Genomic DNA, 14827 nt, shown 5'->3' on the forward strand with positions numbered 1-14827 from the left:
GCAACACGAATGGATCTCTATCAATTGTGGTTAAAAATGGCTGGTTGGTTGTTTTCTTTTGATCGAAAATACACCGTCTAATACAATGGTTGAGAAAGCTTTGTTTTGAAACCTAGTGGAAAATGTTGCTGTTCCGAGGGTGGGTTGAGGTGGACTAGTCACTCGTACACGCAAAAAAACAGTCGGTTAAAAAAATAATTGGGCTTCTGATTGAAAATATACCAGATTATAGTTGCAAGTTAGATACATACGTGTTGTCGTGTTATAATTTGTAACGCTGCAACGCGTATGTATCTAAATCACTTGTAGTTTAAAATGATTGGTTAGTTGTTTATTTCTGATCGAAAATATACCGTGCGGTACGGACCTGTTTGAGAAAGCTTTGTTTTGAAATCTAGTGGAACAAGTTAGATACATGCGTGTTGCCGAATTATTATTTTGCTGCAACACGCATGGATCTATATCAAGTATTGTTAAAAATGGTTGGTTGACAGAAAATATACCGTCAAGTACGAATCTGTACAATGGTTGAGAAAGTTTTGTTTTGTAACCTAGTGGAAAAAAGTTGCGGGGTTTTGAAGGTGGGTTGAGATGGTATGGTTTAACACGGAAAAAAATCGGTCATTTCCAGATGATAGTTAAAAGTTAGATACATACGTGTTGCCGAATTGTAATTTGGCTGCAACACTTATGAATCTATATCAATTGTGGTTAAAAATGGTTTTTTTTTGACATTAAAAAAATTTTGATTTCCAATACGGACCTGTACAATGCTTGAGAAAGCTTTTTTTTGAAATCTAGTCGAAAAAAGTTGCTAAGTTGAGGTGGTGTAGTCACGGAAAAAATATCAGTCGTTCCCTTCTGATAGAAAATATACCAGATTATAGTTCAAAGTTAAATACATACGTGTTGCTGTACTTTTTTTTTGTTTGGCTGCAAAACGAATGGATCTATATCAATTGTGGTTATAAATTATTGGTTTCTTGGTTGTTTCTTTCTTTTCGAAAATTTACTAGAACGATAACTTGTACAATGGTTGAGAAAGGTTTTTTCGGAAAAAGTTGCTGTTCCGAGGGTGGGTTGAGGTGGAGTAGTCTCTCGAATACGAAAAAAAAATTGTCGTTTCCAAAAAATCTTCTTTTTGATTGAAAGTATATGTAAAACAAATTCAGTCGTCTCCTTCTGATTGAAAATATACCAAATTATAGATAAAAAGTTAGATACATACGTGTTGCCGAATTGTAATTTGGCTGCAACACTTATGAATCTATATCAATTGTGGTTAAAAATGGTTTTTTTTTGACATTAAAAAAATTTTGATTTCCAATACGGACCTGTACAATGCTTGAGAAAGCTTTTTTTTGAAATCTAGTCGAAAAAAGTTGCTAAGTTGAGGTGGTGTAGTCACGGAAAAAATATCAGTCGTTCCCTTCTGATAGAAAATATACCAGATTATAGTTCAAAGTTAGATACATACGTGTTGCTGTATTATAATTTGGCTGCAACACGCATGGATCTATATCAATTGTGGTTAAAAATTATTGGTTGCTTGGTTGTTTCTTTTTTATCGAAAATTTACCTGTACGATAATTTGTACAATGGTTGAGAAAGGTTTGTTTTGACGAAAAGTTAGTAGTCGGAAAATGTTGCTGTTCCGAGGGTGGAGTTGTCATTCGAATACGAAAAAAAAATTGTCGTTTCCAAAAAATCTTCTTTTTGATTGAAAGTATATGTAAAACAAAGTCAGTCGTTTGCTTCTGATTGAAAACATACCAAATTATAGATAAAAAGTTAGATACATACGTGTTGCCGAATTATTATTTTGCTGCAACACGTATGGATCTATATTCTGTATTGTCGTGTTTTTTATTATAATAAAATCCTTTTATTTCTTATTAACTTTGTATTAGTATCACTTAGAACGCTGTGCACGGCGCAAAACGTCGGGCAAGAGAGGGATGCTTGTCCTTGTCAAGTTGTCAATAATGACAGCATGACACAAGACAGTTGACAATATCAGCTGTCATTGTGTTCCGATTCACTCTATTACATGTTCATTGTGTTTAAAAATGGTTGTTTCCTGTTGTTTATTTGTGCGTTTATGTTTATAGTTTACGTATTGAAAAATGTCACATTTAATGTAAGGAAGCTAAAACTGTATGAATTTTCATCTAATTATGATAAAAGATTTTTAATACATTTTGAAATATTATAATCTTATTTATTTTGCAAATATCCAGTCAATCTTTGCTTTTTATGTATAAATTAGTTAACGTTGATCTTATTTACCCGAATGTATCAAAAAATTAATATATTCAAACCTAGTCATCATCCCTATTACGATTTCCAAAAAGTGTGATTAGCATAAGTTATGTGTTTTGTGTAATCGCGACGTAGATAGGAATGAAAATATTTTGAAAAATTAAAAAAAAAAAATAAGCTGCTGTCTTTGTACTCAGGGTTATAATATTTCACTAGCAATTACTGTTAGCAGTGCTAACATGCGACCAAGTGTAAAGAAATAGACAATTTTTTTTTATATATTTTTTTTAAAGTATCTTGTATCATAAAGATACTTTGTATAGGGTATCTTAATTACTGAATGTCATTAGGTCCCACGGCTTAATGTGGATCTCTGGGTCACAGGTGTGAAAACACCAAAAAAAAAAGCTCGTTAGTTTATAACCCGACTCAGGATTCGAACCTTGAACCTCGTGAACCGAAGTCACACAGACTAACGATTGGACCAACGGCGGTTAAGTATTTAATCATAATAATGCTTATAAGCAATATTTTTTGTAATTAATACGCACAAAATTTTTAATCTGGTGATATTTTTTTAGTAATAATAATTTTCGTCTTTATTAGTTTTACAATTTGTAAAATAAATTAAGTGTATTGTAAAAAAATGTGTAAATTAACTGTAATATTGTTGTGTAAATATGTTGTATTATAAAACTGTATACCTCACCGCCAGTATAAAGTGTTTTTTTGATTATTCATCATCGATCTCATATTAAAAAAGTGGATGCACAAAAAAACCGTCCCCACTCATTTAGTGCCAAACACAACTTCTTGGCACTCAATTCACGTAGTCCCATTTGCAAATTCAACCTTAAACTCAATGCTTAAGGTTGAATTTGCTCTGACTTATGGATTTTATTGAATATTGGACTATATTTAAAGGTTTTTAGGGATAACTTTCTTTACCAATAATTCTAAAACTGTCAAAGCAAAATTTGCCAGTTTTTAAGTGAAAATTTCTACATTTGTGCGTCCTTTTATTATAAGAGGTCAATGTTATTCATCCTTCTTGGTTGCAAAGAGTTTGTTGGTGTTGTTTAATTTTTTTCATAAAAAAATTAAATTGAAAAATTCTACTGTATTGTCAGTAATGTCATGAAAATGTTATTCTATTCAGTTGTCATAAAAGGACCTACAAGATTTTGTATTATTTCCTAAGTAAATTAATATTTAAAAATATAATTTAAATATTTTGTGTGCATCCTATAAATAACGTGCGATTCTTAAGTATTTGTCAATTCATCCAAATGGTCTTCCAAATCAAGAACATCAGAAAAATTCCGATGCTTGAGAAAGCTTTTTTGGAGCCTAGTGAAAAAAGCTGCATTTCCGGCGGTGGGTTGAAGAATAGCCCCTCGAATGTCTTAATACAATATTTGCTGTTCTCTCGGTGACTGAAACTTTACCAGATTATTGTTAAAAGTTAGATACATACGTGTTGCCGAATTGTAATTTGGCTGCAGCACGTATGAATGTATATCAATTGTGGTTAAAAATGGTAGTTTGGTTGTTTCCTTTTGATGTCCAGTACGGACCTGTACAGTGTACAATGGTTGAGAAAGCTTTGTTTTGAAAACTAGTGGAAATAAAATTTTGTTCCGAGGATGGATAAAAAAACAGTCGTTTCGAAAAAATTCGGTCTTCTGATTGAAAATGTACCAGATTATAGTTAAAAGTCAGATACATACGTGTTGTCGTATTATAATTTGTCTGCAACACGAATGGATCTATAGGTATTAATAAAATTGTGGTTAAAAATGTTTGAATGGTTGTTTCCTTTTGATCAATAATATGCCGTCCAGTACGGACCTTTACAATGGTTGATACAGCTTTGTTTTGAAACCTAGTTGAAAATGTGGCTAGTGAAACGAACACGAAAAAAAGTAGTTTAAAAAATTGTTATTTTTGATTGAAAATATACCAGATTATAGTTACAAGTTAGATACATACGTGTTGCCGAATTGTAATTTGGCTGCAACACGTATGGATCTATATCAATTGTGGTTAAAAATGTTTGGTTGCTTGTGTTCTTTTGATGTCCAGTACGGACCTGTACAGTGTACAATGGTTGAGAATGCTTTGTTTTGAAAAGTAGTGGAAAAAATTTTTGTTCCGATAATGGATAAAAAAAACAGTCGTTTCGAAAAAATTCGGTCTTCTGATTGAAAATGTACCAGATTATAGTTAAAAGTCAGATACACACGTGTTGTCGTATTATAATTTTATCTGCAACACGAATGGATCTATAGGTATTAATAAAATTGTGGTTAAAAATGTTTGAATGGTTGTTTCCTTTTGATCGAAAATAAACCGTCCAGTACGGACCTGTACAATGGTTGAGCTAGTCATTCGAACACGAAAAAGGAATTAAAAAAAAAACTTTTTTTATTGAAAATAAACCAGATTATAGTTACAAGTTAGATACATACGTGTTACCGAATTGTAATTTGGCTGCAACACGTATGAATCTATACTTATCAATTGTGGTTAAAAATGTTTGGTTGGTTGTGTTCTTTTGATGTCCAGTGCGGACCTGTACAGTGTACAATGGTTGAGAAAGCTTTGTTTTGTAAACTAGTCGAAAAAGTTGTTGTTCCGAGGATGGATAAAAAAACAGTCTTTTAAAAAAATCGGTCTTTTGATTGATACCAGGTTATAGTTAAAAGTTGGATACACATAATGATAATTATATCACACGAATGTGATAGTAAGAGGCTTGCTTGCGTATATTAAATATAATTTTTATTTACAGTATTAAGTTTACAATAAATTATTAAATTAAACTAAATCTTACCTATAAATAAAATATAAAAACAACATTCAAAGCCATTATTTACATTAGTTCTTAATACTTTATATTTTAATAAAAATTTCAATATTTTGTCAAAAATATGTCGAATATTATCTGTAGGTATCAATTGTGTTTAAAAATGTTTGGTTGGTTTTTGATCGAAAATATACCGTCCAGAACGGAACTGTACAATGGTTGAGAAAGCTTTGTTTTGAAACCTAGTGCAAAATGTTGCTAGTGACACGAACACGAAAAACAGGAATTAAAAAAAAAACTTTTTTTTTAATGAAAATAAACCAGATAGTTACAAGTTAGATACATACGTGTTGCCGAATTGTAATTTGGCTGCAACACGTATGAATCTATATCAATTTTGGTTAAAAATGGTTGGTTGGTTGTTTTCTTTTGATCGAAAATACACCGTCTAATACAATGGTTCGTACACGCAAAAAAACAGTCGTTAAAATAAAAATTGGGCTTCTGATTGAAAACATACCAGATTATAGTTGTTGTTGTTGCCGTATTACAGTTTGGCTGCAACACATATGGATCTATATGAATTGTGGTTAAAAATTATTGGTTGCTTGGTTGTTTCTTTCTGATCGAAAATATACCGTGCGGTACATATACCTGTTTGAGAAAGCTTTGTTTTGAAACCTAGTGGAAAAAAGTTGCGGTTCACACGGAAAAAATCGGTCGTTTCCAGATTATAGTTAAAAGTTAGATACATACGTGTTGCCGAATTATAATTTGGCTGCAACACGAATGGATCTCTATCAATTGTGGTTAAAAATGGCTGGTTGGTTGTTTTCTTTTGATCGAAAATACACCGTCTAATACAATGGTTGAGAAAGCTTTGTTTTGAAACCTAGTGGAAAATGTTGCTGTTCCGAGGGTGGGTTGAGGTGGACTAGTCACTCGTACACGCAAAAAAACAGTCGTTTAAAAAAATAATTGGGCTTCTGATTGAAAATATACCAGATTATAGTTGCAAGTTAGATACATACGTGTTGTCGTGTTATAATTTGTAACGCTGCAACGCGTATGTATCTAAATCACTTGTAGTTTAAAATGATTGGTTAGTTGTTTATTTCTGATCGAAAATATACCGTGCGGTACGGACCTGTTTAAGAAAGCTTTGTTTTGAAATCTAGTGGAACAAGTTAGATACATACGTGTTGCCGAATTATTATTTTGCTGCAACACGCATGGATCTATATCAAGTATTGTTAAAAATGGTTGGTTGACAGAAAATATACCGTCAAGTACGAATCTGTACAATGGTTGAGAAAGTTTTGTTTTGTAACCTAGTGGAAAAAAGTTGCGGTTTTGAAGGTGGGTTGAGATGGTATGGTTTAACACGGAAAAAATCGGTCATTTCCAGATGATAGTTAAAAGTTAGATACATACGTGTTGCCGAATTGTAATTTGGCTGCAACACTTATGAATCTATATCAATTACCACAATTGATATAGATTTATAAAAATGGTTTTTTTTGACATTATAAAAATTTTGATTTCCAATACGGACCTGTACAATGCTTGAGAAAGCTTTTTTTAAATAATATCAGTCGTTCCCTTCTGATAGAAAATATACCAGACTAGCGGACGCCCGCGACTTCGTCCGCGTAAATTTCGATGTCAACTTTACTACTACCCCTACCCTACCCCTACCCTACCACTACCCCACCCGTACCCTACCCAACCCCTAAATCTACCCTACCCCTACCCTAGCCTACCCTACCCCTACCCCCACCCTACCCCTACCCTATTCCCACCCTACCCCTACCCTACCCCAAACCTACCCCTACCTTACCTACACCATACCCCCATCCTACCCCTACCCTCCCCGTACCCTATCCCTTTCTTACCCCTATCCCACCCGTACCCTTATCTCCCGCCTACCCTACCCCTACCCTACCACTTCCCTATCCTACCTGTACCTCTACCCTACCATTACCCTACCTCTACCCCTACCCTACCACTACCCTAAACCCGGCCCTAAACCTACCCTACCCCTACGCTTCCCTACCCGTACCCTACCCTACCCTGTAACTTCTCTATCTTACTCCTACCCTTAGCAAAATCGGTCCAGTCCTTCGAGAGTGGTGGTATGACCAAGAGAAATAGAGACTTCTATGCTAATAATATAAAGAGGTAAAGTTCGTGTGGTTGTAGGAGGTAATCTCTGGATCTACTGGACCGATTTGGAAAATTGTTTTACCAATAGAAAGCTACGTTATTTGCGAGTGTCATAGGCTATGTTTGATCCCCATATTCACACGGGAACGGGAACTACGTAAATGAAAGCGCCGGGCGTCATATAGCGGAATTTCTGCGTCTTTTAGAAATTTTGTATTATCTCCGAAACTATTTAAGTAATTAACATACTGTAAAGGGCAAATCTTATCTCCATAATATCCTTGTGATTATTAAATAATTTATTTTAATAAGGATTAAAGTTTAGTTGTATAAATAATGACGTAAACCTAAGTATATAAAATTAATAATTTTTAAAACACAAAAGGTTCTATATCTGCTAATATATAGAAGATAGATATATGGTGTCGCGGACTTTTTTGTAGAACTTTTAAAGATACATAAAGTCTCCATACATTAATTTCAATTTTACACAATAGTTAAGGCAGCGCATGCGAATAAGTCTGTTTAAGAGGATTTTCAGTCCGACCTGTATGACAAAAACTGTGATAACTCGGCTAATATATATGATATCAATATAAAATATAGCCTATAGCACTCCCCGATAATGTATCATTCCACTGGTAAAAGAATTTTTAAAATCGGACCAGTAGTTTCGAAGATTACCCCATTTAAAAAATGTGACAAACTTACAAACTTACAAACTTTACCTCTTTATAATATTAGTATAGATTATAGTTCAAAGTTAGATACATACGTGTTGCTGTATTATAATTTGGCCGCAACACGCATAAATCTATATCAATTGTGGTTAAAAATTATTGGTTGCTTGGTTGTTTCTTTCTTTTCGAAAATATACTAGAACGATAACTTGTACAATGGTTGAGAAAGGTTTTTTTCGGAAAAAGTTGCTGTTCCGAGGGTGGGTTGAGGTGGAGTAGTCTCTCGAATACGAAAAAAAAATTGTCGTTTCTAAAAAATCTTCTTTTTGATTGAAAGTATATGTAAAACAAAGTCAGTCGTTTGCTTCTGATTGAAAACATACCAAATTATAGATAAAAAGTTAGATACATACGTGTTGCCGAATTATTATTTTGCTGCAACACGTATGGATCTATATTCTGTATTGTCGTGTTTTTAACCGACTTCAAAAAGGAGGAGGTTCTCAATTCAGTCGGTATTTTTTTTTTTTTTTTTTTTATGAATGTACACCGATTACTCAAAGACGCCTGGACCGATTTCAAAAATTCTTTTTTTGTTTGAAACGGTATAGTCCCCATTTGGTCCCATTGCCATAATGACAAGATCTGATGATGGAATCCTGGAGAAATTGAGGGGAACTTTCGAAAATTATATGGATGTCTAGTGTGTTCGTAAACTTTTCCATTTAGTACCTTAAAGAAATACAAAATTATGAAGGTTTAAAATCGATCTGATGATGGAGTCAGAAAACAGACGAGGGAACTCCTTGGCGATTTACAGCAGTTACCTTGTGTTTGGGCTTGATTAATTTGTATTAATGAGAACTTTCCACATAGATAAGTTGTGACTGTCATTTAGGGGTTTGGTGATGAAGACCAAGGACAATTAAGGGAACTCCTTAACAGTTTACCGTAACTACCTTGTGTTTGGCCTTGATTAATTCGTATTGCTGAGAACTTTTTACCTAGATGAGTTGTGTCTGTTATTATGGGTCTGATGATGAAGACCAAGGTCAATGAAGGGAACCCCTTGACGGTTTACGGTAGCTACCTTGTGCTTGGGCTTGATTAATTTGTATTGTTGAGAATTTTGTACTAAGATGGGTTGTGACTGTCATTAGGGGTCTGATGTATTCGTTTGAGATGAAATTTTTACACTAAAAATTGTAAAATAATAAAAATTTTAATAAAAAAATACAACCGACTTCAAAACCTAAAAACATACCCACTAAACTAAAAAGCGAAAAATAACATCATAATATGTTCTACCTGCTGATCAGTATGAAGTCGGTGCTTAGCCGGTGTTGTCTTAATTTAAGCCATTTCTGACAGGACCACATGAAACAACACTGTCTGCAAAATCTAAATCTATAAGATATGCTCACATGGCTTGAATTAATACATCACCGGCTTAGCACCGACTTCATACTGATCAGCAGGTAGAACATATTATGATGTTATTTTTCGCTTTTTAGTTTAGTGGGTATGTTTTTAGGTTTTGAAGTCGGTTGTATTTTTTTATTAAAATTGTTATTATTTATTATAATAAAATCCTTTTATTTCTTATTAACTTTGTATTAGTATCACTTAGAACGCTGTGCACGGCGCAAAACGTCGGGCAAGAGAGCGATGCTTGTCCTTGTCAAGTTGTCAATAATGACAGCATGACACAAGACAGTTGACAATATCATCTGTCATTGTGTTCCGATTCACTTACATGTTCATTGTGTTTAAAAATGGTTGTTTCCTGTTGTTTAATGTCACCGTCACGTGCGAATATCCAGTTGTTAGGAAGTTTTTATTAATTTCTTCCATATTTCTTCTTTATAACTTATTTTATTAGTTTGATTTGCACAGGCCATTTTTGCTTATATCTTTAGTAGTGAAGGAAAAGTGAGCCTTGTTCAAAATACTCTTCTAATGCTTCGCGTTTGTACTAAATACACACGTTGGTGATATAGGCGAAAATGGACAGATATTCTCTATAAGTAACGAAAATGTTATGTGTGTGTGTGTGTGTGTGTGTGTGCTATTTGGGATTCCTTTTTCAAGCTTGTCGAAAACATTGTGTTGAATACTCGCAGGCTTGATGGATGAATAAATACACTTAATCAGACGGAACAATCACATGCCGAAACGGCTTCTCAAATTTTAATCTTCCAAGGTCCTCAGATGTTAGGAGGCATATTTTTTTTTATAATATTCAAGATCTGATCTGCGTGACAACAATTGGCTTAAGAGGCATATATCTTTATACATATGTCAATATCGAATCCTCCAAAGTCCTCAATTGCTCATCATCCTGGTTATTTCCATATAGACACCATCCTTGTAGTCTTGGGTGTTGGTTTGCAGTGTTTATTGAGGTTAAACTACGGATATCATCTATTTGTGTTGAAGTAAAGCGCAGCCGTTCAAGTTGAGCTTCGTCCAGCAGATGATGTATCACTGACTGATCAAACAGTCTGCTGCGCTTGTACCAGCAGTCACGGTGACTGCTGGCTCAAGAGTCTGGAACAGAGAACATTCTTGATCGGTACGCAGCAAGGGTAGTCCCCCCCCTTTTTCTCCGCATCCATGGCGCTCTCATTTATCGAACGAGAACATCTCATGTCCACTACCACCGGTTGCGGAAGCACTCATTGGAGCCCGCAATCTCTTGCCTCAAGCTCATCGGCATTGGCGCACCGTCGTCATCTTGTTGGTGGTCTGCTGACTACTCGTCGTTCCCGTCACCGTTTGCTGACATCTCGACGAGTTCTTTGCACTGTAGTGGGCGTTACATCCTCCGCAGATGTTGGCGGGGATATTTAGCTCTACGGCATGTCTTATCGCTGTCCAGCCTTTATTTTTATGTATCACAGAAGGTACCTGACAAGTTCTTTGCAAAAGCCCGCAGCGCCTCTTGCCCCAAGCTGTCTGGCAGTGGCGAACCGTTGTCATCTTGTTGGAGGTTCTGCTGGTGAGTCCCAAATTCGTCCGACGGCGACGATGACGTCGAAAACGGTACATGGCTGTTATCTTTGATTTTTAATAGATTTTGAAATTTTGTAATCTAATTTATTTTGCAAATATCCAGTCAATTAGCTTTTTATGTATAAATTAGTTAACATTGACCTTATTTACCCGAATGTATCTTAAAAATCAATATATTCAAACCTAGTCATCATCCCCATTATTACATGTAACATTTTTCTTATCGGGATCCATTGTGAAATGTTGCCATACGACTGATTTCTTAGATTAGATGGTCGCGGCATTTTTAAGTCAGTCGCGCCCTTATTCTTGAACCAGTCTGAAATAAAACGGTCAACGACTAAATATCTTTCTTTGACTGAGTAAAATGATTCATAGGTTGTTTAAATATTTGTTTAGAATTTAACCACAAAACAAACCTAAGCTGTAAAATCGAGAGAGCGCACAAAAAGCATACGTAAAAGGCGAAAGCAATCTATCAATAAAAAACCGGGTCCTGAATTCGTCCGACGGCGACGTCGAAAACGATTTATGGCTGTTTTCTTGTTCGTTTTATGTTCTGCTGCCACCTGTTGCATTTTCTTCGAATTGTAGAGTAGAGTAGTTTCTAATAATTTTGTCAATTTGTTCTAAAACTGGCAGGTTTTTCCAAAAATGGGATGATCTGAGACAATGAGTGAATTTGGGGACGAAAAGACAATATCAGATGGTAGTGAATGCAGATTTTATATTTATTTCTAATAATCTGTCTGAAAATTCACAACAATTTTGATTTTTTTCCTCTATAAAAGAATAAAAACCGTCTTCTAAAATTGTGGACCCAAGGAGGTGCAGGTTCGATTTGTTTAAAGTTTTTATATTGGGTGTTAAAACGTTTAATTGGACTTAAGCCAATCGTTTGCAATTCCTTTTGTAAAAAGGTGAAATCTTTAATAATTGTCTCTAAATCTTTTAAAATCCCATCATCTAAATACCACATGTATTACAATAATTTTGATTGCGAGGCTGGTTTAATTAATTGGAAAGTAACTGGTCCTAGAAGGTAACCCTGTTGACATCCAACTGCAGATGTCAAAAGTTTGTCCTTATAAAGTAATTTTGTGGGGTACCTGTATCATTGCCAAAGAAATTTAAAAGTTTTGGGTGTTTCTAATTTAGCTTGAGTCAGCAGTGTCCCTTTTTATAGAATTAAAAACATTTCTGAGGTCAACCTTCAGGATTACATCACCTTCTGTTATCGCCGTTTAGTGTTGGAAATAGTAGTCTGTGACAGATATGGCGTCGCTCGATCTCGTGTTGGCTTCAGTGTGCTCGTGGCGTTCGAGCCGTCCACATCTCTTGTTGTGTAATTCTTTATTTTTTACTTAAGATAGGCGGGGAGAGTGACTTGAGTGGAAAAGGGGAGTGTTTGATATCAGTCAAAGGTACCTTTAACCCTACACACATCGTTCACAAGTACGTTACTCCACTCAAGGTCATTCTCTGCCATTCTAGGGTCTTATTTTGGTTACAGTTTGATTTGTTAATTAAGTTGTCCTGACAAGTGTTGTGAATCATAACCTTTGTTCAATAATAGTTTTCTTATATTTGTTATCACCTTTTGAGTCCTATAATACTTCACCACAGCCGAATGTTAGCCAACATAATGGGGACGTATATAAAACAGCATTATAATTTTAGTGGCAACACGAAAAAAAAAAAAGAAAAATGTAATTTCATGTTGGCGGCTAAAAAATCAAGATAACGATTGACTCTAATTTAAAATACGAAGTTATTGTTTGTTTTAACTTACCATTAATAATCGTTTTACGTTTGGAAATAATGTGAAATTATGTGTTAACTATCTAAAGAATCTCTAATGATGGTGAAATCAAGAAGTTGAAATAGACGTTTCGTTGATAAGGCATGTATGGCATCCTCGCAGCCCCCTTTTGAGCCAAGTTGGGGGGGGCGCTGAAATGTTTCCTTTTATCTTTTGTAAAGCGCAGAGGTTTAGTTTTCAAATGTACGTATCGTCATGGAGGTTTTATATATTAGGTTTACTTGAATGAAGACGACGATTTTATTGATATGTATATTTATTCACTTTACTGATTATAATAATTGTATACGGATATAAAATAAAAGTACCATCAAATAGATATGGAATGTGAATGTAGATGTAGATGGCCTAACCTAAAGTAGGCGAACGAAAATTCAAAAAGTTTCTTTTTTACTTCGTCAATCCTGTTGTGTCCGGAGGCATTCTAAATCTGAAAATAATCAGGATGGTTATGATACCGGGATACTTATTGAGCTTATCTAGCTCGGGACCCAGGAGTCGTATCATATCTTTGTAAGCGGAATCGGACACAAGGAAAGCGTCATATTTATTGACTATTTTCTTGCTAAGGTTATTGATGCCCTACTTAAAGAAATTAGCTGTACGGGGGAAGGCAACAAGTTCTTCAAAGGCATTTTGGCCTCTCGGGTATTGAAATTTTTATCTCGTCAAGAAATTATCCTCATTCTGGAAAAGTATTAGTCAGTAGGCGTACGGTCTGGCGAGTAGGGCAGATGACGGAGAGCTTCCAACCCCAGTTCTTGCAACTTGGAGACCGTCTGCTGTGCAGTATGAGGTCGCGCGTTGTCGTGCAGGAGCAGCGGAGAGGAGCAATTGACCAATGCTGGAGATGTGCCAGCTTCTCCATCATTGTGTTCAGTTCTTCACAATACACATCTGCAGTAAGGCTCATCCCGTTTGGTAAGAAGCTGTGATGAATCACACAACGCGCTAGACCACCAAACTGTGATTATCACTTTTCTAGGGGTAAGTTTTGGTTTAGGGCATTGTCTAGGTGCTGAACCAGGATCAAACTAGCTTGCTGAGCGCTCAGAACAGAATCCATTTGCTGTTAAGCAATGCAAGGCATGTCTCGCGTACGCGTACTTCGCGCTGGCGATCATTTAGTTCATGGAGCACCTATTTGTCAAGCTTTTCAGCTATATATTAGGAGATAAGATATTCAGCTATAGATTTTCATCAGCTTCCACAATCGTCTTTAATTCGTCATTGTCTACCAAAGTCTTCGGACGTGAGGTTCATTTTTCAGGTCGAAATTCCCAGAACGAAAGCAAGCAAACCAATAACAGGTGGTGCGTTGGTTTGTAGTGTTAGCTCCGTAAACGTCGTTAATGTTGCCTGCCGCTTGTGCCGCGTTGCTGCCACGACGGTACTCATTTTGTGCCGCAATGTCGTGCGACGCACTTGAAAACTTCTGCTGGCCGTGGCTACTGGCTTACCGTCTCTTATGGCGTTTAACGCCAACGTCACCTTATGCGGTGAATATTGAAAAGTTTCCTTTTACTTCATCAATCCTGTTTTGTTTTAAAGGCGTGCCTATTTTCTCCGGAGGCATTCCAAATCTGAAAATAATCAGGATGGTTATGATACCGGGATACTTATTGGACTTGTCTAGCTCGGGACCCAGGAGTCGTGTCATATCCTTATAGGATCATTCCGGTACAAGGAAAGCGTCATATTTATTGACTATTTTCTTGCTAAGGTTATTGATGCCCTACTTAAAGAAATCAGCTGTACGGGGGAAGGCAACAAGTTCTTCAAAGGCATTTTGGCCTCTCGGGTATTGAATTTTTTATCTCGTCAAGAAATTATCCTCATTCTGGAAAAGTATTAGTCAGTAGGCGCACGGTCTGTCGAGTAGGGCAGATGACGGAGAGCTTGCAACTTGGAGACCGTCTGCTGTGCAGTATGAGATCGCGCGTATGAGGAGCAGCGGAGAGGAGCAATTGACCAATGCTGGAGATGTGCCAGCTTCTCCATCATTGTGTTCAGTTCTTCACAATACACATTTGCAGTAAGGCTCATCCCGTTTGGTAAGAAGCTGTGATGAAT

Source organism: Bicyclus anynana, chromosome 26, assembly GCF_947172395.1.
Source record: "Bicyclus anynana chromosome 26, ilBicAnyn1.1, whole genome shotgun sequence".
Classification (NCBI taxonomy): domain Eukaryota; kingdom Metazoa; phylum Arthropoda; class Insecta; order Lepidoptera; family Nymphalidae; genus Bicyclus; species Bicyclus anynana.